Genomic DNA, 23,993 nt, shown 5'->3' with positions numbered 1-23,993 from the left:
GTGAACACTTTGCAGGTGAGACTAATGTTAAAAACTTTGCGGATTGTGACAATTCTCTCATCCATCAGAGTGAAGTGGAGACCAGGTTTTAAGTCTCCGGTTTACCATAAATACAACACCTAGCTCATCTTTCGATTTATGTCAGCTATAATACAAATCGTAATCACGTGTGATTGCCCCGATTGTTCTATTATGCTTTCCTCAAATTCATTGTTGAAACCACTGTACTTTTTTGCCTATTCTTACATAAGTAGTTCGCTGTTGTTAGGTCAAGCAGAACACCCGCCACACACACGCACCAAATACGCCAAGACAAAGGTTGTTGGTGTTGACATTTCCTTTGTTTAGTCAGTAATTTGACGTGGACAACAGAAAGAAGACTAACAACAAAAACAAAAATAAAATAATCATGGAATTATATTTTGATTTAATTTAAGGCTCTTGATTGCACACTTCCAACTAATTACTTATGCATTCAGTCAGTCCATACATCCCAAACACTCTGAACGACGTCATCATCACGATAATAATAAGCTCATAAAATATGCCTTTGTGTTTGCCAAGCACAAAACTAAAAGCAAAAAAAATATTTATTTTTCCATTTTTCTTAAATCATGTGAAAAATTCATATATTTTGGGGTAAATTTTGGAAGAAAATCACAGCATTTTTTTTCTTTTCAAAAGAAAATTTGTCATAATTTTTTAATTGAAATCATCCACAACAGCAATGGATAGTGAGTGGCTGGTTTCCCCTGTCTGGCATGGATCAATCTTTTGCGTCACATCATCGTTTTTGTTTACCTTTAATTTTCATAAGTTGCCAGGTTTACTTGGCCCAATAAGGTTCATTCACTTTCATGAGGGTTCTGTATTTTATTTGTCTAATCTTCAATTACATTCGTGTTGTTTTTTCTTCGTTTCCTTCCTCATGGCTGTAAACATTTCCGGGAACTGAAAAAATGACACTTGGTCCCTGGTGTATATCAATTACTATTTTTGGTGCTTTATGTTTTACTTTACCTTCGTTGAGCTTTTTGTTTATTATTGTTTTCTTTCTATAGCTGTTTCTTTACATTTTCATTTCACCATTTACTTTTAGTCTGTTTTCCAATAAACCAATCATTATTGCCGAAGTTATTGAACAGAGTACATAAATTGCGTGCTTTGTTTATTCGACAGATGGAATTTGAATGACTTCTTAAATTTCCAATACCCGCATTTCGGTAATATATACACCCGCCATATTTGTACATGCTTCAATTTCAATTTGTTTTAGATTATGTTAATAATTTAGTTAAACATACGCATATCCTTAACGTTATTCATATTGTTAAGTGCTTTGGTTATTGGAGTTAGTGGGGGTTTTCAAATGAATGTTTTTGTGTTTATTATTATTCGACATCTGTTATGACTAAAAGTTAAACCGCATTTCATAAACGTACGGTTAACCACAGATAGATATTATTTGTATCTGTTAGAACCATATGTTGGGTAAATTGAGGTAAAAGACAGTCTAAATTTAGCTCAAAACATACAACACGCAAAAAACATGGTAGCCAGCAGTACAGGATTTAAGCATCTTGATATTCATAAGAGCACCTGGCTGTCTTCAGATCAAAGAACAGTAATCAAATTGATCATGTTGTAATATATGAAAGACATTCATCGAGCGTGTTGGATGTACAGTATCGGACAAAACATTTGCAACTGGCACATACAATTTAGTTTTAGAGCAATAATATTTGTAAAAACCTTCTTTTTGTTCAGTTTTTCAGCAAAAAATGTTCTTCATACCTTATAACGGTGGTCCACGATCGTTCCGAGGAGCAAACATAGATTCGGACCACCACCTTGTCGCAGCAAAGGTACGTACCCGTCTAAACGTTGCAAATAAAGCACGATCAGATACAACGCGGAAGTTGGACATCGCTAGGCTGCAAACACAACAGATAGCCACAGCATATTCCACTCAACTAGCCCAATTGCTTAATGAAAGAACTCCTCGTCCCAATAACATATCATCACAATGGCAAAATATTGCCCACTCCATGCAAACAGCCGCAAAATCCATACTTGGATACCAGAGACTCCACCAATGAATCCATGTTATAACCAGGAGTGTCGTGCTGCTTCCGAAGAGAAACATGCGACATATAGGGCTACTCTACAATTAGTAACAACGCGTAGCGCACGAGAGAGGTATAGGGAGAAAAGGAGAGAAGAGAAACGTCTTTTCCACAGGAAAAAGAGAGAAATGGAAAGGCGGAGGTGTGAAAAAATCGAAATGTTTAGGAGCCAGACTGAAGTCCGAAAGTTCAAACTGATGGCTTTGGTACAGGCAAATCCTCCTGTAGAGACCAGCAAGGTAATTTGGTAATTGATACAGATAGTGTGCTCAGGATATGGAAAGATCATTTTTCCAAACTGTTGGTATCCGATAGGAGCGAAGACGGTGAAGATACCACATATCCAATTCCACAAGATGGTATTGAATGTATACCGCCCAGCCAAGATGAGATAAAGACAGCAATAAACCGGCTGAAGAATAATAAGGCAGTAGGAGTCCGTGGCTTACCAGTCGAGCTGTTCAAAACTGGAGGCGACACTCTGATGAGGTGTGCTCATCAGCTAGTTACCACCATCTGGCAGGAAGAACGGGTACCCGACGATTGGAACCTGAATGTAGATAAAACTGTATGCTATAACTATAGGGGATTAAGTCTTCTCTCTACAAGATATTGTCAGGGATATTGTGCGAACGACTAAAGCCTATGGTCAACGAAATAATTGGACCATACCAATGCGGCTTTAGACCTGGCAAATTCACCATTGACCAGATATTTACCCTGCGGCAAATCCTGGAGCAGACCTAAGAGATGCATATCGAGACCACCTTTTTGTCGATTGCAAAGCAGCCTTCGACAGCCCCCTACGTTCAAAGCTATTCCAATGCATGCCTGAATTTGGTATAGTACTAAAAGAGGTTTCACACAAGTAGACGGTCTCTCATGTGACTTATTCAACATTCTGCTGGAAAAGGTTATACGAGATGCGAAGGTCAAAAGAAGTGGCACTATATATATTAAAAGCTATATGTTACTTGCTTAAGTCGATGATATTGGCATGATGGGTCAATCTGTAAAGGACGTAATTGATACCTTTGCAAAAGTCGAAAGGGAATCCGCTAAAGTGTGTCTGGCGGTAAACGACGAGAAGACCAAATTGATGGTGTCGACGCACAATGCGTCCATAGGAAACGGACCAACTGTTGACGTTGGTTCCTATAATTTTGAGGTAGTAAAAGACTTCTTGTACTTCGGCACCGCCGTAAACACAACAAACCACATCAGCTGTGAAATAAAAAAGAAGAAGTATATTGGCCAACATATGCTATTTTCGCTTAAGTAAACAGTTTAAGAACAAAGCCACTTTTCGTCAAACAAAAAACAACGCTTTACTAAACACTGATACTACCCATGAGGCTTCCTGGGTACTTGCACAAGCAGACAAGGCTGTGCTTGGTGTATTTGAGAGAAAATTTCTTCGAAAGATCTACGGACCAATATGCGTTGACGGTGAATATCGACGTCGTAGGAACCACGAGCTGTATCTGCTATACAACGACACCCGTATAGATAAACGTATCGAGATGCAACGATTGCGTTGGCTAGGCCATTTCATAAGAATGAACGATGATGAACCCGTTAAAAAGGTGTATAAATTAGTGCCACATGTCGGTGCACCCAGAATTGGCAGGCCTAAGCTTAGATGGAGCAAACAGTTAGATGAAGAGATGAAAAGGCGCGGTATTCGGCCTATGAAAGAAATGTTCTGTAATGGTCCGGCTATGTTAGTTATTATATTTAGCTTACTAATATGGAGGTGCAACCCCTACCATTAGCTTTGTCTAGATCCTCTTCTCCCTTTCGAAGACTTTTTATACCCTCCACCATAGTATAGAGGGTATAATTCAATTTGCCATTCCGTTGGTAACACATCGAAATATTCATCGAACACCCTATAAAGTATGTACAGTATAGTCTCGATAATCCGGACAACACATGTTTCGGCGATGTCCGGATTATGGAATTGTCCGGATTACCGAGTAGTTACAAAAACACATAATTTTGTAAGTTAAAATCAATAATATCGGACGTTTACTACATAATAATCTGACACCTAAGGTAAACGAATTCATATTAAGCAAATATCATGGGTTGCGAACATTTTAAGTATCTCTCCTGGCTACCAAATTTACTTCTTAATTTTACTCTTCCAACTTCCAATTTAGGTGACATTTCCTGTATATTTTTGTAGTGTAAAACTTCTCCACAATTGGTGTATATTTATTCGTCAAGGATATGAGCTGCGTAGCCCATGTGCACATACTGATTTTTAGTGTCCGTGGGACATGATCCTCTTACGACTTGTGATATAACTTCAGAATTCAAATGCACTTATCTCATTATAGTGAATATATATTAGCCATTTATGAACATCAGCAACTGATTTTAAATTGTCGTCGAAACCAAAAAAGGTATTCACCTCTCACTTCACGCCTCAAGCAGTTTGTTCACCTAATTTACTCTTATTTTTCGAGTATTTTGTGGACGGACTAGGGAGTAAATGGGGTGAACAAAATGCTTGAAGCGTGAAGTGAGAGGTGAAGAGTGTCTCAGAACATACCGGATTGTTTTATATAAATGTTATAGCCATCGAATGGAATTTAAACTTATTGGTTGCATAATTACGAGAATACAATACAACAATCCGTAGTTGCGGTGATTTTGTATATCAAAGAATGAAAAAAATAACATGATTCATATGTTTTTTTAATAATTTATTGACATTTGTATACAAGAAGTTCGGTTCTCCAACTATTTTTTTGCGTCACCGAAAAAACCCGTAAAATTAAATTGCTTATAATTTAGGAAATTAACGATATTTTGTAGTAATTAAGCGATCAACAAAATTAGTCGTTAAGTTCTGCCTAAAGCAAGAGTGCTGTAAACTTTTATTTAAAATTTTAATTCATAATTGTGCGTTTTAGTTTTACCTATTTAGGTTTAAAATACTGTTGCTTAACATAGTCAGCCATTAATGGTTGAAGGGCAGAACATTCATTCGACAGATTCAAATAGTTAATTCCTTATTGACTGTATAACTGAGTCCACAGTCCTGAAAGACGAGATGTAGACCAAAAACTTTGAAAAACTTAATTTTTCTTATTTATACACCAATTGCTATAGCTAAGAACGAAAACGTTAATGAAATAAATAAAAATCTAATGCTCAAGATAAGAAAAAATAATGATGTCCTGATTATCGAAAAATATGAGAGATATGTATATTGGCCACTGTGGATCGGTGCGTTTTATCGTTCAGAATATAAAGCAATCTAAGGAAGTACTATTTGTGTTGATGCCTAAGCTTTCCTAGGTTGACTTCACATTTACATGGGTTCAATTTGTTGCCTCTTTCAATAGGATATAGAAGCAGTCTTCTTTGTGCATGAATTAATATGCCATTTCACAATACCATGAGACCAAAAGTCCCATTTTCCTATTTGCATACTGTTGAGCATACATTTTACCACAAGAACGCTCTAGCCTTTGAGAAATGAAGATGAACGTCATACATAATATTAAAAAAAATACATTCAAAATGTTCAGATTCAAACAAAATGAAAAAATGGGCAATTTACATTTTTGTGGTAAAACTCATTAACAAACAATTTCAGTTCAACCAAACCACAAAACGCTTATATTTACAAAATGAGCATAATCCAATTATAGCATCTAAAACAGATAAGACAGTGAGAACATTATTTTCATAGAATTTCAATTAATAATAATTTTACGCACAATAAACGCTCACACACACTCACATGAAATACTTACAAATTACAACCCAATGAACCACAATGTGCTCCTGACTAACGCAACAAAAACAACGCACATCATTATCATAATCATAAGGATGTGGTTTGGTGGTAGCTTGTCCCAATGAAAATTCATCTCATCATCACTCGGGTAACAGAAATCATCACCAAATTATAATGCTTCTATCTAATTTTGTGTGGAGCAGTCATCAGCGGTCGCTTTTGTTGTTGTGGTTTAGATAAAAACACATTTTAACACCACATCAAAAGCCGTTTTCAGCCAATGTAAGAGTTTTTGCTGCCGATGCCACAATTTAGCAATTCCATAATTAATCTTAACAATGATGAAAATACACACTAAAGTCGAATCCTTATTACATCCCTGCAGGCGAAGACAAAAAACTGACGAAATTGAAACTGAGAAAAATTGAAATTAATGAGTGCCTGCCAAAGATACGATGTGTGATGTGTAGACAGCGGAATTTTATGCAACCCCTATTTTTGGTCCGATTCATGTCAAATTTTGGGACTGGGCATATTTTTGGCTTCTGATTACATTGCAATCGAAACATATGACATATGCAAAATTATGCAAAATGCATAAATTTTTGCATATGCAAAATTTATGCATTTTACATATTTTCTTATGCAACAAATATTTCAATAATAGGTACAAAAATGTCTATGTGTACAATTTTTCTGTTTAAAATTCTCTTCAGACAAGTCAATAAAATAGAGAAATGTATAACCACAGCCACAACCTTCAAAATACCGAAAATCGGGAGGTATCGTTCTATGGGGGCTATATGAAGGCCTGAACCTAAGCCCACAAATTTTAGGTGGAAAGTTTTATACCCCCAACGAAGACTTAATACCGAATTTCAGCTATTTTGGAGGGATATTGAGGGCACATCCTTCAAAATACCAGAAATCGGGAGGTACCGTTCTATGGGGGCTATATGAAGACGTGGACCTATACCAACAAATTTCAGGTGAAAAGTTTTATACCCACAACGAAGACAAAATGATAAATTTCAGCCATTTCGGTGGGATATTGAGGCCACAACCTTCAAAATACCGAAAATCGGGCGGTACCATTCTATGGGGGCTATATGAAGACGTGGACCAACACCAATAAATTTCAGTTGGAAAGTTGTATACCCACAACGAAGACTTAATACCGAATTTCAGCCATTTCGGGTGAATATTGAGGGCACATCCTTCAAAATACCACAAATCCTGAGGTACCGTTCTATGGGGGCTATATGAAGACGTGGACCTATACCGAAAAAAATTCTGGGAGAAAGTTTAATACTGCAAATGAAGACTAAGTACTAAATTTCAGCCATTTCGGTGCAATATTAAGGCCACAACCTTCAAAATGCCAAAAATCGGGAGGTACCGTTCTATGGGGGCTATATGAAGATGTGGACCTATACCGTCAAATTTCAGGTGGAAAGTTTTATACCCACAACGAAGACAAAATGCCAAATTTCAGTCATTGCGGTAGGATATTGAGGCCACAACCTTAAAAATACCGAAAATCGGGAGGTACCATTCTATGGGGGCTATATGAAGACGTGGACCTATGCCGACAAATTTCAGGTGGAATGTTTTATACCCCCAACGAAGACTAAATACCAATTTTCAGTCATTTCGGTGGGATATTAAGGCTAAAATTTTAAAAATACCGAATATCGGTAGGTACCGTTCTATGGGGCCTATATGAAGACGTGGACCTATGCGGACAGATTTCAGTTCTAAAGTTGCATACCCCTAACGAAGACTTAATACCAAATTTCAGCCATTTTGGTAGGATATTTAGACCACAAATCCTTGAATATATTTTTGCATATGGTTTTGCATATGCACTTTTTATGCAGATATGTACAAATATGTCAAAATATGCACGATATGCAGAATATGCAAAATATGCAAAAATTTCTGGGCCTAATTCGTTTTAATTTGTAATAAAACGAGTTTCTGTCTAATCAGATTTTCTCTACGACCATCCTAACCATATATGCATTTGCATAGGATTCCGCAGTCTAGTGATGTGTGACACATTCATCTATGCTTTGCCTTGATAACTTCAGTTTGAGAAGGGGACATCAACAGCACCATCACCCATCCTCATTATATACAAATTAGTATTTGAATGTCTAAGGTTTCAGGTTTACATCCGCTTACATAAAAGGACAACATGCACGCACAGTGGATTAATGAAATAAGAAGTTTGTAATGACGTCTCTATGGCTGCTTGTGAAAGATGATTCGATAGAAGGGAGGAGGAGTAAACGATTTTTTTCGAAATATTTGTCAAATTTTTAATGATAGGGGAGCGATCATCTGAAAGAAAAACTTTGTGTAAAATATTAATCTTTTGTCAATAGTGTGCGATATTTGGATAAGGCAGAATATGTTTAATACCAAGGAACACTCCATATCGGCTTTAGGGTCCATTTTGGCCCATCCATAATGTCAAGTGATGTAAGGGTGGAAAAACCAAACAACGGCCCTGGCATGACAAATCCCATGACTTCTATTGGTTCTTCTTTCATCTCTTTTCACTCTTTAACACCCGGAAAGGTACTGAGCAAACATGTGCCACGCATTCACCTATGTATAAGAACGATAAAAACATGGCTTGGGCATCGGGAGAGTAGTCCACCCCTACAAAAAATAAACCTATGAAAAAAAAAAACAAAGAACAAGATAAACAAATAAGACAACAATAAATAAAAATTCACAGCAGAGCCCGGCTGCCCCGGCTGAGGTTTGAACCTGGGTCCTCTCCAACAAACGGACAATTTTGTCTAGATCTTAGCGTTATAAGCCACTGCCAATCTGTGAAAACTTCCAAAATAGAGGAAGTATCAAACTTCTGAAATTTAAGGCATTACAATTCATGAAGAAAACCCATCTTCGATTGTAAATGTGTATGTATTGAGAAAGGTTTCTAGGCAAAGACACTGGGTTGACTTGATAAGTAAAAGGCTTCATAAATAATTCATATCTGCAAGTTTGTAATAATGATTGTATAAATAGAAGTTATCAAAATCAGCCTTTGTCGTCTAACTATTCACATTCAATATGCCTGATGAGCTGAATTAAACCCCCAGCGAAATTATCATAGCACATTTTCCCTGTATGTTGCTTCGCTTTCTGGAATAGCGCGCCTTTTCATCTCTTCATCCACTTGTTTGCTTCATCGATGCTTCGGCCTATCAATTCTGCGTGCACCGCCGTGTAGTCCGTATTTATACGCCTTTTTAGCGGGTTCATCATCGCTCATTCTTATGAGATGGGCGACACAATCAACTTGGTCTTCTCGCCGTTTACCACCATACCCCTTAACAGATTCTCTTTCGACTTTTGCAAAGCTATCAGTACTTCCTTTACCCACGATGTCAATGTCATCGGGATGAGCAAGTAACATATGGCTGTTTGTATATATTGTTCCACTTCTTTGACCAACCTTTTCCAGCGGAATGTTAAATAAGTCACACGAGAGGCCGTCTCCTTGTCTGAAACCTTTTTTGGTACTAAAGTCTTCGGAGAGATTCTTTCCTATTTGAACTGAGGACCGAGAATCAGTTAGTGTCATTCTACAAAGCCGAACGTGCTGTGCAGGGATACTAAATTCAGTTTTGTCTTAGATTACCTTTGAACGTAGGGAGCTGTCGATGGCTGCTTTTTAATCGACAAAAAGGTGGTAGGTGTCGAACTGCATCTCTTGGGTCTTCTCCGGGATTTGCCGCAGGGTGGATTTACCAGGTCTAAAGCCGCATTGTTATGGTCCTATTATTTCATTGACCACAGACTTTAGTCGTTCTTGTAGGCAATAGGGGGAAGACTTATGCCCCTATAGTTAGAGTATACAGTCTTATTTCCTTTCTTGTGGACAGGGCACAGGATGCTCAGGTTCCAATCATCGGGTACTCGTTCTTCCTGCCAGAATACACCTCATCAGCGTGTCGCCTCCAATTTTGAACTGCTCGGCTAGTAGGCCATCGGCTCCTGCTGTCTTATTATTCTTCAACCAGTTTTAGTAGAATATATCATTGGTCTGTTCGTCCTTGTCTTCGGTTGGAGCATGAGCGCAGATAAGGCTAATGTTGAAGAATTTTGCCTTTATCCGTATTGTAGCAAAACTTTCATTCACTGGTGTGAAATTGGAGACCAGATGTTTTAACCTCCGACCAACTACAAATCCGCAATCAAACTCATGCTTTGTGTCATGTGGCGCTTTTCCCATTCCATCTTATGTCGGTAGTAATATCGTCCTTGAACTTTTCAAGTACATCTGCCAATGCGTAAACTGCACCTTCTCTATAAAGAGTGCGAGCATTCCATGTACGGATTCGCAGATCATGGTCCTAAAAACGCTTGATGGGGTCGCCAACTTTACAGAGGATTGTTTTTTTTTTTCTACCGTTTTTTTCATAGTAGGCTGCTTTTTGTAGGGGAGGTTTACTAACTCGACGTCCATACCCAACTTTTTAACGTTCTTATGGGTGAACGCGCGGCACATGTTAGCTCACTACCTCTAACGAGTGTTAGAGGTGACACCACACCACAGGGAGGTCAGTGTCCACTTGAAATGAATTAGGGACCAAGACCTATATTTCACCAAAATATTTTAACAAATAGCTTTCACAAAGCACCCAGCAAAAAACTCGATCACGAAAAGGTTCTGAATTGTGTTTGGGTGATGGTCGGATAATATTTAGTTGTCGGAATAGGCAAAAACTTATTTGGAGAAAGAGTCAACGGTTTTTTCCAAAGCAAATATCTCAGTTTCTATAAGGGGTATACCAAAACCATGACCTGACGATAAAAGTAGAAAATATCACCTTTCTAACGATGTAAAGTAGGTTGTCGTAGGTGGTCAAACAACGAAGATATTACAATAGGCACAAATAGAATCCAACCTTTCATGACTACGAAAGTAGAAAATCCCATATTTACAATGATGCAAAGCAGGTTGATGTAGGTGGCAAATATCGGAGATATCGCAATTGTCGGTAATACATCCCATTTTTCCATTTTTTGTAATCACGCTACAGGTTGCAATTTTGATCAGATCGTAACGAAATTTTGAGGTTTAATGGGGGTCCCATAAAAGAAGCCTACTAATTTTGGTGATGGTCGAATAATACTCAGGGGTCGGAATGGGCAAAAAACTTATGTGGAGAACATTCAACGTTATATATATATGCGAATATCTCCGCTTCTAGTAGGCGTATTCCAAAAGGAAAGCCCGTTAATGGAAGAAGATAAGATTTCCTTTACATTTTTGCAAAGTAGGTTGGCGTAGGTGGTCAAACAGCGGAGATATCGGGACATTCGGTAAATCATCCAATTTTTTTAATCTCCCTATAGGTCGCAAATCTCCCTTGTCCCGTATGGAATGTTTGTGGAACAATTATATATTATAATATATATCTGTCGCAATTTTGATCGTCACCAAATTTTGACGATTAATGGGGGTCCCATAGAGGAAGGACCCAATTGATTTTGGTGATGGTTGGACAATATTCAGGGGTCGGAATGGGCACAAAACTTATGTGGAGAACATTCAACATTTTATTCATATGCGAATATCTCCGCTTCTAGCAGGAGTATTCCAAAAGGAAAACCCGTCAATGGACGGGGAAAATATCACATTTATTTTGATGCAAAAAAGGTTTGCGCACATCCCATTTTTTATTTGAATTGTACTTACGAGTATCTCAGCTCTGGTTCTATGCGTTTCAACGAAGAAGACATTCTGAGCTTTAAAATGTTACCAATTGCGTTACCAAAATTGGTGAAATGCTTGTGATGTTTAAAAATGCGTTGCGATATTCCAATTTACAATTTATGGAATTTTATTTCCATGTCAGAAATTTCTGTGTACATATTCCAAGGAGAGAGCTTGATAATGAAACTAAACCATCTGAGCTTTTAATTAATAAAAAATATGGCAATTATGGTAAAATACGCACTAAAAACTCCAAGAAACCTGACGGCACCAACTAAAATGCCAAATCCCCAAGATAACTCTCGCAGGGAGTTTCTGATTGGTCCAAACTTTGCACATCGTATTATTTCATCCGGTCATGTATCAGGTTGGAACATGGACTATATGGGTCCCGTCCTTTGTGTGCCTCCCACACAAAATTTGGGAAAATGCAGTTTGATGACTCGTCTCGGATCTATTTGCATTTTTTTGCAGAAGGTTGTCTTCATGGTCCCTACTACAACCGTACAAATTTTGTCATACTTCCTGAGATAAGGACCCAAAAGCTCCAAACAAAACCTGCAAGCACTCTCTATGAACCACAAGTTGGCTTACTAAAAATTGTTGGTATATGCCAATTATTTGGTATAGCCCCAACTTACTGTAGGTATCGATTTCTCATATTTTGAAGCAAACTTGTGATACAAACTCAATATATTTTATATACGGCATCATTATTGGGTTTGATTCTTTTTTGGTCAGAGGCTGAGGGTATATCTCCGTCAGCAAAGCTAACTGATACTTTCTTACTTTTTTTTGTTCAGTTCGCCTTAAGTCATTTGGTATAAAAGCCAGATAGGTGGAAACTTTAGTATCTTCTTAAAAGAAATGTTTACGAGTGAAAGCTTATGTACAGGGGTAGCGATGTAGGGTATCACATAGTCGGCCTTGTTCCCGCTATAGCCTTTGCTCACTTGTTTCACTTTAGGAGAAGCACCGGTTAGACTGAAATATATTTCGACATGATTTTGTAGTATATAACGAATCGAAATTATATGTTTTCGCCACGCAAAACATCTTCAGTTTCATTGATGCCATAGAAGAGTAGGCCTGTTTGTACACTTGATATGTTAATAAGGGTCTTGTTAAAGTTATCATTATGACGTAGATCAAGGCCAGTGTTTGCAAAGTCCAATATCACAAACTCCTTACCACTTACTATTAGAATTTAATACCGAACGAAAAATAAATAAACACAATTCTTTGCAGAAATAATGGGACTATTTAACATTTTCTTTGCGAAGCGAAACTTTTCGTATCATTCAAGAGTTTTATTGCATTTTCATCTGGAATATTCTTTATTCCTATATAATAATCGATATAATAAATGCATATAACCAGGGTTTTCCATTCGGAGTTATTCATTTCATTTAAAGAGGAACCAGTAGAGAGTATTCAATTTTTTCTTCACATAGACTCGATCACATTTGTAAGCCAAATAAAAATGATACGACGATATCATTTATATGACTTATGCAAATTTTTATAATGCATTTTCTAAAGGTGGTACAACATCATTAATCACAACACTAAATTGCAAATCCCTCTAACAACCGTGAAGAACAACAGATTTGAAAGCATTCCAAGAACATCAGATTAAAAAAGAAGAAACGAAACTAAAAGTTAAACGAAAGTAAGTGTGGAAACAGGAAATGTCAATTTACTTCCTATGATCTTAACAATATTCCCCAACTTTTGTAATACCATTACAATGGCGTGAAGTAATAGAGAAAAAAATTGCAAACGGATATGAAAAAGTCACACATGTGCTGAATTTCCCAAATACGTATCACAGAAACACCGCCATTCGCTGATAGTACGACACATCACATGTTGAGTTGACTTGTCAATGAACAGGAAAAAAGTATCATTAATTTTAAAACGCAGGAATTTCAATTCTATTCAAAAGAAAAGTGTAAAGAAATTCTACTGCTATTGTTGCAAATATTCTCTGTGGTAGCGACAGCCTAATGATGTTGATGACACATATCAACACTTGGGGTAACGCGAAGTCTTTAGAGTTTTTAAATTTGCAAAATAAACGATTTCTTTTTTTCTGACAGGCAAATAATGCCATCATGTGATGCTGATGATACTACCCACCATTACCCTGCCAAAGCGTCCTCAATGTAGGTTAGAACTTCACGGCACTTGGCATATGTTGACACCAAATCGCACGAGGGGGTGAGATAACGTTCTAGACATCATTCCATTCTGTTGCTTCCTCCTCCAAGAATAAAACAAAATTGCTAAACTCCCATTCAATCAACACTCATCCGGCGGATATAAATGTTACAACTTCTTCTACTTACTACTGCTAAATTTTGAAGTTTGAACATCAATGCCTCAACATGTTGTATTCTTACATCAAATATCTTGTTTGCACTCGTGTTCTTAGACCTGTCGCTCTCGTCCCCCTTCCCCATATATTGCCATTTGCAAAATGTATGCAAATTTTGCCTTTATAAAGATTATGATTTCTTTATTAAGTTTAAAGCTGTCAATATGTTGACGTCTTACAAACAGATTTTCCGCTCACAAATCTTTCCATCAATGTGTGCAAATGATAGGCTGAATGTAGCGTCTGTATCAGTGATTACTGAAAATGACAGGTTTTGTACATATTTGTTTTGAAAAATTATGTGTTACAATTTAATTTGTATGGCAAACAACTGCAATAATGTTGGCGAAATTTTTTAACGAGTGCGTCTTTTGGCAATTTATGCATGTTCTTCCATCCGTTCGCAACGTAGAGGTTGCATTTTTGTCCGATTAAGCTGTAAACTGGGGAATATCATTTTTTTAGCCATAGGAAGAACGCTATTGCTTTTGGTGAAAATCGGCATAGATTTGGATATAGGTGCTATATATATTTTCGGCCGATTTCACTATTTGCTGCACCAAACACACCATATATGTTTGATGTCTATGGCAGTTGGAATGTATGACTAGATTCTGTCTAGATATAAATATGCCAACTTATATCGAAATCGGTTCAGATTTGGATAGCTCCCATATATATTTGGGGTCGATTTCACGTACTTACTGCGCCAAACACGCTATACAGTGTCGGGGAAAACTAAAGCACCACTTCCGTACATTTTGTTACAATGATATTTTTTTTTTTTTTTTTGTGAAAAGAAAGTTTTAAATTTTATGAATTGGCCCAATCCCTTGCCCCGAGAAAAAATTCCAGATCATCGTGTTCCGCCTTTGCAATATTGCCCATTTGGTACGCCTTATGCCATCTAAATCCTTTAAATTAAACTTAGATTCATCAGAAAACAGCGTATTTCTCCATTTTTATACCCTCAGAATTTATGCCAACGAGGGTATATGAAGAAAAGACAAAATTTTTTAGTTTTCCATCGAAAAAAAATTAAAAAATTTTTTTAAAGCTACATGAATGATTTTTGGTACACGGCTTGAGAAAAAATTCCCATTCTCAAATCTGTTCGAGATACTAATTTCGGTTATTGCGCGCAAAAGTTATGGCGGTTTCAATTCTGATAATAAGAAAAAAATCTTTAAAAATCACTACTCATTTTATTGAGAAAAACTGTTAACTAATGGCTTTCTACGTACTATATGATTACTGAGGTGCTATAACATTAGTAAAAATTTTGTAAATTTTCGCGGAAAATAAGAAAGAATTAAAAAAAATTGTAGTTTGCAATAGGTTTTAATATAATTCAAGCTGTTTAGGCATCCTAAAAATATTTTAAAAATATGTGCGTAATGTAAACATCACGAGTATTCAAATGAAACCAAAACTTTACAAATCTATTTAGCGGTTCGCATATTATAGCAAAAACAAAAATTATATTGAGCAAATTCAAAAAAGAAAAAAATATTTTTCAAGTTTATTTTATGAAATAGTTGAAGAAAATATAGGAAAAATAGGTTGGAGTTCTTTATCTATTTTAGGTACAATTCACGCGAAAAGGCACATTTATTATTGTAATCACTTCAGTACACACGCTAACACCTTGCGGAAGATATGGAAGACCTTCAAATAAATGATGGGTTCCCTTTAATACGGAATAATTTTGAAGTAAAACTGTATCAGGTAATATACATTTTGAAATGCGTGAAAATAGCGAAATCCTCAAAATCAGTTGATGCGCATGCGGCTTCCCGATACAAGGAATTGTTTTCTTTTCGTTTGTATACTTTTAACAAGATTTACTTTGGCGGCTGCGATGTAGCATCGTCTACAGTTTAGTGTGCCAAAAACTGTATAATGCTCATAATTTGCACAAAGTGCATACACTTTTTATGCGCATCCGATTTCACTATCAACCGTGAAAAAATACATCGATCTAAACATATTTCAATAAAATTCATCAAGAACCGTGGATGTAGCATCACACAGTATTTTTTGGATAAATCGGATACAGCTCCCATGCCACTAAATTTTTTAAACCGCTGTTTTCGCACAAACGCGAGTGATGATTCACTTTCTTCATTGAAATGGAAACGATCCACATAAAACGCGAATTAGTCAGCTATATTTTGAAAAACATTTTTCGAAAATTTTTCAATTTTTGCAGTAGCCATTTCCGCCGTTCTAGTAGATTGATTTGTACGATCTGTGATTCATATGTTCCGGATCGTCGAAAAACTAAAATATCGCGGGGTACCAGCACACTCAAAACGATATTGTAAATACTGTCCCCAAAAAATAGGTTTTTTAGAAAAAATATCGCACTAAATTTTGGCCTTTGGCAGTAGATTACTCTGCTGCTGTGTGGGCTATATACTCAATATACATATCAGATTATGCGAAATCGCGAGTTCTTTAATCCTATTGTTGATTTTTCGAAATATCCGAATGCGCGTCCCAGTTACATAAAAAATACAAAAAACACCTGAAATCCGGCTTCAAAATGTCAGCATGCATAAAAGGTGGATGCAGTGGAAATTTTGAAAAGTGATACATTAGAAGTGTAATCTTCATTTTGTATTCTCCTACTTTTACTTTGGACAGATGTCCGTCATTTGAATGGTTTAATCAGAAATCGAATAGCAATGTAAAAAACCAGTTTGGCTTCAACGTGTTTTACCTATGTTTTTTTCCTTTACGCGGTCGTAACTACCACGTAAATTAAATTTTTTTGCTAAATTTTTGAGCTTTGTACCAGAACATCTAAATTAATCCAGCAATAGTCATAGTTACTGGTAAACTACAATAGTTCGCGTATTATAATAGTGCAAACCTTGGCTTCATGGAAACTAAAAAATTTTGACTTTTCCTCATATACACTTTCATACGGGCAAAATGTGCCTCATCGAAATAATGGTTTTAGACCCCAAGGAAGTAACCGCGTTAGTCTAATCTTTGCACATCCTGAATTTTCTACCAGACTTAGATGAGGTTCCCATATGGACTCAATCGGTCCACTCCTTCGGGTACATCCCACACAAAATTTTGGAAAAGTTCAGTTTAGGACCGGCTGTCGAATCGCTTTGATTTTTGTTGTAGCAAGTTGTATTCACTGCCCTCCATACGACGGTACAAGTTTCATCAGGGGCATGTCCATACCTCCTGAGAGAATAGCCTGAAAGTTGAAAAAACCTCCTATGACACCGTGTGTAGTCGTTGGAGCGCACGATAACTCTCGAACGAAACTGCCGATTGGGTCTAAACTTTGGCCTTCGTAATATTTTGTCCAAACAAAGTTTAAGTTCGAAGATAAGCCATATCGGCAAACTCCTTCAGGTACCTCCCCCACAAAAGTTCAAAAATGTTCGGAAAGATTGTGCGCACGTTAACTCTTTATGGGAGTGACGGATTTGGTCCATACTTTACACAACCTAATATATCTACCAGATATAGATCAGGTTCGAATATGGACTATATTTGTCCATTCCCTCGTGTACCTTACACACAAAATTTCGGATAAGTTCTCTTTAAGACCTGCTCTCGAATCACTTTGATTTTTGTTGAAGCAACTTGCATTCGCTGCCTCAATTACGACGGTAAATTTTTTTCAGGGGCAAGTCCATAGTTTTTGAGAAAACAACCCGAAAGTTGTAAAAAAAAACCCCAATGGCACCATATGTAGTAGCTGGAGAGCACGATAACTCTCGAACTGATCAACCAATTTGGTCCAAATCGTCAAACAAACTTTCAGTTTCCACAACTTTCGGTACTTACCCCCAATATTTAAAGAATGTCACTAAAATGGTATGAACGATATCTCTTGAACGGAGCAACCAACTTGGATATCCCAATATTTTGTCTAAATTTTTTTCTCCTAAGGGATATTATGTTTTTCGTGGACAAGTCCATGCTTTCTGGAATACTGGTGCAAAAGTTATACGATGACCAACTAAAATGACTAGTGGGAGCGATATCTATCGAAAAGATGTGACTCCCAAAATAAGATCTACTTCTATAATGGACTATGTCGGTTCATTCCTTTAAGTACCTACTCCGCAATCCTTTTGAACTTTAATCCTAATCCACATTTTTGTACGTATGAAGTATTTTTTGGAGTAAAGTGTTTCGGATTAAACTGGCTGAGGGTATATTTCTATCGGCTAAACAGACTGATACTTTTTTACTTGTTATGTGGGATGTAACCAAGGTGTGGTCATTAGCCTATTTTGACTGATGACGTGTGAGTCGTGCCATACTGTCATGTTATTTTTGTTTAGTATTGTTTGGCATTTCATTGTGAAAAGACTTACAACTGAACAATGTTTGCAAATCGTTCAACCTTGTTACCAAAAATCGCGTTCTTTGAGGAATGTGTTTGGAGCTACATTTTGTTTAGCGATGAGGCACATTTCTGGTGTAATGGGTGTGTAAATAAGGAAAGTAGCCGCGTTTGGATTAAGAGCAACCTAAAGAGATTCGAGAGGTGTCACTTCATTCAGAAAAATAAGAAAATTAAGAAAAATAAAAATAAGAAAAATAAGCTGGTAGAATCATCAGTCCACGTTTCTTCAAAAATGATTTCGGTGAGAACTTAACCTTCATTGGCGACCATGCTAGCAGACCATTTTAATGCCAGAAAATTAAGCAATCAATGGATTTATTAAGAGAACACTTCCATGAGCAGACAATTTCAGGTTTTGAGACTGTCGATTGGCCACCAAGATCGTGTGATATCACACTTTGGGAATATGTAAAGTCTAAGTGTATGCGGACAGCTCCGTTTCCATTCAGGCCTTGAGGCAAAACATCTACCGTGTCATTCATGAGTTACCAGTCGAAATGTTAGAACGATTCAGCGAAAATTGGACTCTACAGACAGGTCGTAGGCGCGGCCAACATTTGATGGACATAAACTTAAAAAAAAAATAAATGCCAAAGAATGAATGTTCTTTCAAATTTCAAAATTAGAATTGTCTGTGCATTTTTATACCCTCCACCATAATATGGAGGGTATAATTAAATTTGTTATTCCGTTTGTAACACATCGATATATTCATAGGAGACCCTATAAAGTATGTATGTATATTCTTAAATTAAAAATTCTAAGTCGATATAACCATGTGCGTCTGTTGAAATGAAGATGCAGCTCTCAATTTGTAAGATAGAGCTTTGTTATTTGGTGTACAAGTTCCTATTACTCCTAGGATGTTTGGTATTGCAAATGAGCTATATCGGTCCACGTTTTGATAAAGCCCCCAATAGAATGGTACCACCCAATTTTCGGTATTTTGAAGGTTTTAGCTTCATTATCCCACCGAAATGGCTGAAACTTGGTACTTAGTCTTCGTTGGGGGTATTAAACTTCCTCCCAGAAATTTGTCGAATCTGCACCTGGAATGTTCGTACTCTTTATAGAGAAGGTGCAGTTTTCGCATTGGCAGATGTACTTGAAAAGTACAAGGCCGACACAACAACACCTAAAGGTGACGCACTGTATTATAGCTGCTATGACACAAATCATGAGTTTGGTTGCGGATTTGTAGTTGGTCGGAGGTTAAACATCTGGTTTCCAGCTTCACCGCAGTGAATGAAAGACTTGCTGCAATTCGAATAAAAGAAAAATTCTTCAACATCAGCTTTATTTGCGCTCATGCTCCCACTGAAGATAAGGACGAACAGACCAAAGATATATTTTACGAGCGCTTAGAAGAAACATATATCCGTTGTCCTGCCCATGACATTAAAATATTCTAGGCGATTTTAATGCCAAAATTGGAAAGGAGAATATCTTTGGCCCAACAGTCGGGAAATTCAGTCTCGACAGTGAAACATCTGACAACGGTATGAGGCTGATAGACTTCGCATCTGCAAAAAACATGGTAGTTAGCAGTACCAAATTTAAGCATCCCGATATTCATACGGGCACCCGGCTGTCTCCAGATTGAAGAACAAGTAATCAAATTGATCATGTTGTGATAGATGGAAGATATTCATCGAGCGTGTTGGATGTACGATCGTTCGGAGGAGCAAACATAGATTTGAACCATCACCTTGTTGCAGCAAAGGTACGTACTTGCCTAAACGTTGCAAATAAAGCACGAACAGATACAACGCGGAAGTTGGACATCGGCAAGCTGCAAACACAACAGATAGCCACAGCATGTTCCACTCAATTATCCCAATTGCTTAATGAAAGCACTGCTCGTCCCGATAACATATCAGGACAATGGCAAAACGTTGCCCACTCCATGCAAACAGCCGCAAAATCAGTACTTGGATACCAGAGACCTCCACCAAGGAATCCATGGTATGACCAGGAGTGTAGTGCTGCTACCGGAGAGAAATATGCGGCATATAAGGCTACTCTACAATCAGTAGCAATGCGTAGGGTCGATCGACAAAGGAAGTAACTGATACCTTTAAAAACTCGAAAGGGAATCTGCATAGAGATCGGGCCAACTGTTGACGTTGGTTTCTATAATTTTGAGGTAGTAAAGGACTTCGTCTACCTCGGCACCGCCGTCAACACAACCAAGAACATCAGTTGTGAAATACGAAGAAGAATAGTGTTGGCCAATAGATGCTACTTCGGACTGAGCAAGCAGTTTAGGAATAAAGCCACATCTCGTCAAACAAAAACAACGCTTTACAAAACACTGATACTACCTGTGCTGATGTATGGGTCCGAAGCCTGGGTGCTTGCGCAGTGCTTGGTGTGTTTGAGATAAAAATTCTTCGAAAGATATATGGACCAATCTGCGTTGACGGTGAATATCGACGTCGTATGAACCACGAGCTGTATCTGCTATACAACGACATCCGAATAGATAAACGTATCGAGATGCAGCGAATGCGTTGGCTAGGCCATATTATAACAATAAACGATGATGAACCCGCTAAAAAGCGTATAAATACGTACCGCATGGTGGTGCACGCAGAATTGGCAGGCCTAAGCTTATATGGATCAAACAAGTGGATGAAGAGATGAAATGGCGCGGTATTCCAGAAAGCGAAGCAGCAAACAGAGAGAATTGAATATCTTTTCTTAGTTCAGCTTATGTAGCAAATGTTCTGTAATTGGCCAGCTTAGTAAGTAAGGCATCAATATTTCACAGAAATTGTTGATATTTGGTTTCTAGTCTTCATTTGGGGTTTACATCTTTCCATATGAAATGTGTCGGTATAGGTCAACGCCTTCATATAGCCCACATAGAACAATACCTCCCGATTTTCGGTTGTGGCCTCAATATTCTTCCGAATGGCTGAAATTTGGTACTTGCCCTTCGTTAGGGGTATAAAACTTTCCCTTAGAATTTTGTCGGTATAGGTCCACGCCTTCATATAGCCCCCATAGAACTGTACCTCCCGATTTTCCGTATTTTGTATGTTGTGACCACAATAATCCATCGAAATGGCTGAAATTGGGTATTTAGACTTCGTTGGGGGTATTTACCTTTCCCCTCTAAATTTGTCGGTTTATAGCCCCATAGAGCGGTACATGCCGATTTTCGGTATTTTGAAGGTTTGTGGCCATAACATTTAAAATACCGAAAATCAGCCACCGAAATGGCTGAAATTTGGTATTTAGTCTACGTTGGAGGTAAAACCTTTCCTACTGAAATTCGTCGGTATAGATCCACGTTTCGATACAGCCCCCGATTTTCGTTATTCTGAGGGTTGTGACGTCAATTACCCACCGAAATCACTGAAATTTGTTATTTAGTCTTCCATGGGGTTATAAAATATTCCAGAAGAGAATTGTCAGTATAGGTCCACGTCTTCCTTTATCCCACATAGAAGCGTACCTCTTTATTTTCGGTATTTTTAAGGTTTTAGCCACATTATCTTACCGAAATATCGGAAGATTGATGTTAAGTCTTCTTTGAGTCTAAAAATTTCCGCCAGAAATTTGCCGGTATAGATCGACGTTTTGATATGGCCCCCATAGAACGGTAACCCCTGAATTTCGGTATTTTGAAAGTTAAACGAATTGTTTTACAGAAATTGCTGGAATTTGGTATTTAGTCTTCTTCACAAAGGAAAGGAAGCTAATTGTTCCATTTTACTTCAATACAACTCATGTTGGAGGGTATAACAAGTTCGACGACGTTCTTACTAGTTTTTTAAAAAAGTTGGCAAACTCTAGTTGGATCAACCATTAGAATGCATATTTTAACTTGATTTATGATCTACAAGAATTATTTCAAGGAACATATTTTGAATCAAATCAGTTGATTCCTTCCACAATTTTACTGCATAATTTTAGGGAGTGGACCGATATGGGCCATCATTGAACTAGTTCTAAGTCAAAATTTTACGAGGAACAAGTTTTTGAACGAATCGATTGATCAGTCTGAGAGGCATAAACAGTTTATACTTGTTTTCTATTGAGGACACAAGGGTTATGGAATTTGTCAAAAGAGTACAATGTCGTCGTTCCCCGTGCATTTCTCCTTTTTCATCTTTGCGAAATAATCTAAAAGTTGTGGGCCGTCTCACCCCTTCCTTCCTGGATCGAAAAATTCGAATTGTACTCACAATTTGAAACCTCTTGTCTTGTGTCCTAATACACATTCTACTTAATCCCAATTTTTTTCAGAAAACATTTTTTTGCAATTTTGCATATGCCTTTGTCAGTTCTTTAACATAAGACGCCACGATCATTAGCCTTTGAATATTTCGAAACCGTGAACGTATTATCATAATCTCATCATCAGAATCTGTCAACCATAACACTTTGTTTTCATTATACATGTAATAAATGACATTTTGTTTCCAAAAATTTGGTATGTCATATCTCTGAAAATTGTACTTCAAAATATGCAACATGTTACATGGAATAAATACCTCACCCCTTTTCGCCAACGTATGCATTATATTTTATATGTGTTAAGGGGTTGATGTCGAGGTTAACGGTTGGAAGAAGTTAAACCACACGATATGACACCAAAATCTCTTCTAATACCATCGTTAACTCAATCAAAAGTGTGCCATTGTGTAAATAAAAAATGATGATGAAAAGATGGGATTTTAAAGTGAAATTTTAAAATCCTTCAAAATACATCAATAAACCCCTTCTATTTTAGCGCATGTGAAACTAATGAATGCAGGAGGAGAAGGAATGGTGTGAGGCCATGAATACACATATGACACGCTAGAAGGCGGACTTTAAAAGTTTAAATATGAATGGAATCTGTCACAAAAATTGTGTTTGTCACACTTCATCACAACATCAATCAATGGGTGATGATGATGACGATGCGCTGTTGGGCGACAGTGGGTGTAGGGAATTGGCTTTGGGGAGATGAGAAACGATTATCAGCCTTTGAGTAGCATTACAAAAGCCAGCCACAGCTTATTTTCCGCAAATACTTTGCGTGTGCATATGTACATATGCAGATTTCTACTTTTCTCGTTTCATTTAAAATTTGCAAAAAAAAAAAAAAAATAAAATAAATGACGTTTTTTCCTATGTCGGGAAAAAAGAGTTTAAAGAATTTCCATTGTTGTATGAAATCCATTGGGAGTTTTCACCAACTACAGGCGTTTCCTTTTGAGAGAATGATTTTGACAGTGATAGTGTGTATCATTTGTTAGAAAGCGGAAAAAGGGTGTAGGAAATATGGTGTTATGTCAGGACTATAATTTCTCAAAATAATAACGATTTGCATACGTTAAGAATGTGAAGAAGGAGAGGTGTCATTACATGCAATTTTCGCGCTTACACTCAAAAAAAATATGAGTCCATGTGTAAGAAAGTTAGGCGTTGATAAAGTAAGTTTTGGAAGTTTGAAGCATAAATTTTTAGACATCAGTGGACACTGAATACAAAACCACAAATACTAACTGACTCAACAGCGTTTTTATGGGGGAGGGACCTTAAATGTTGGAACATTTGGGGGCCTGTTAGCATTATTGTTTTCGCTATTTCCGCTTCAATAC

This window comes from Musca autumnalis, unplaced genomic scaffold (assembly GCF_047663935.1).
Source record: "Musca autumnalis isolate F117 unplaced genomic scaffold, ASM4766393v1 scaffold_1, whole genome shotgun sequence".
Taxonomy (NCBI): domain Eukaryota; kingdom Metazoa; phylum Arthropoda; class Insecta; order Diptera; family Muscidae; genus Musca; species Musca autumnalis.
The sequence above is the reverse complement of the archived record's forward strand: the minus strand, read 5'-3'. Positions refer to the sequence as shown.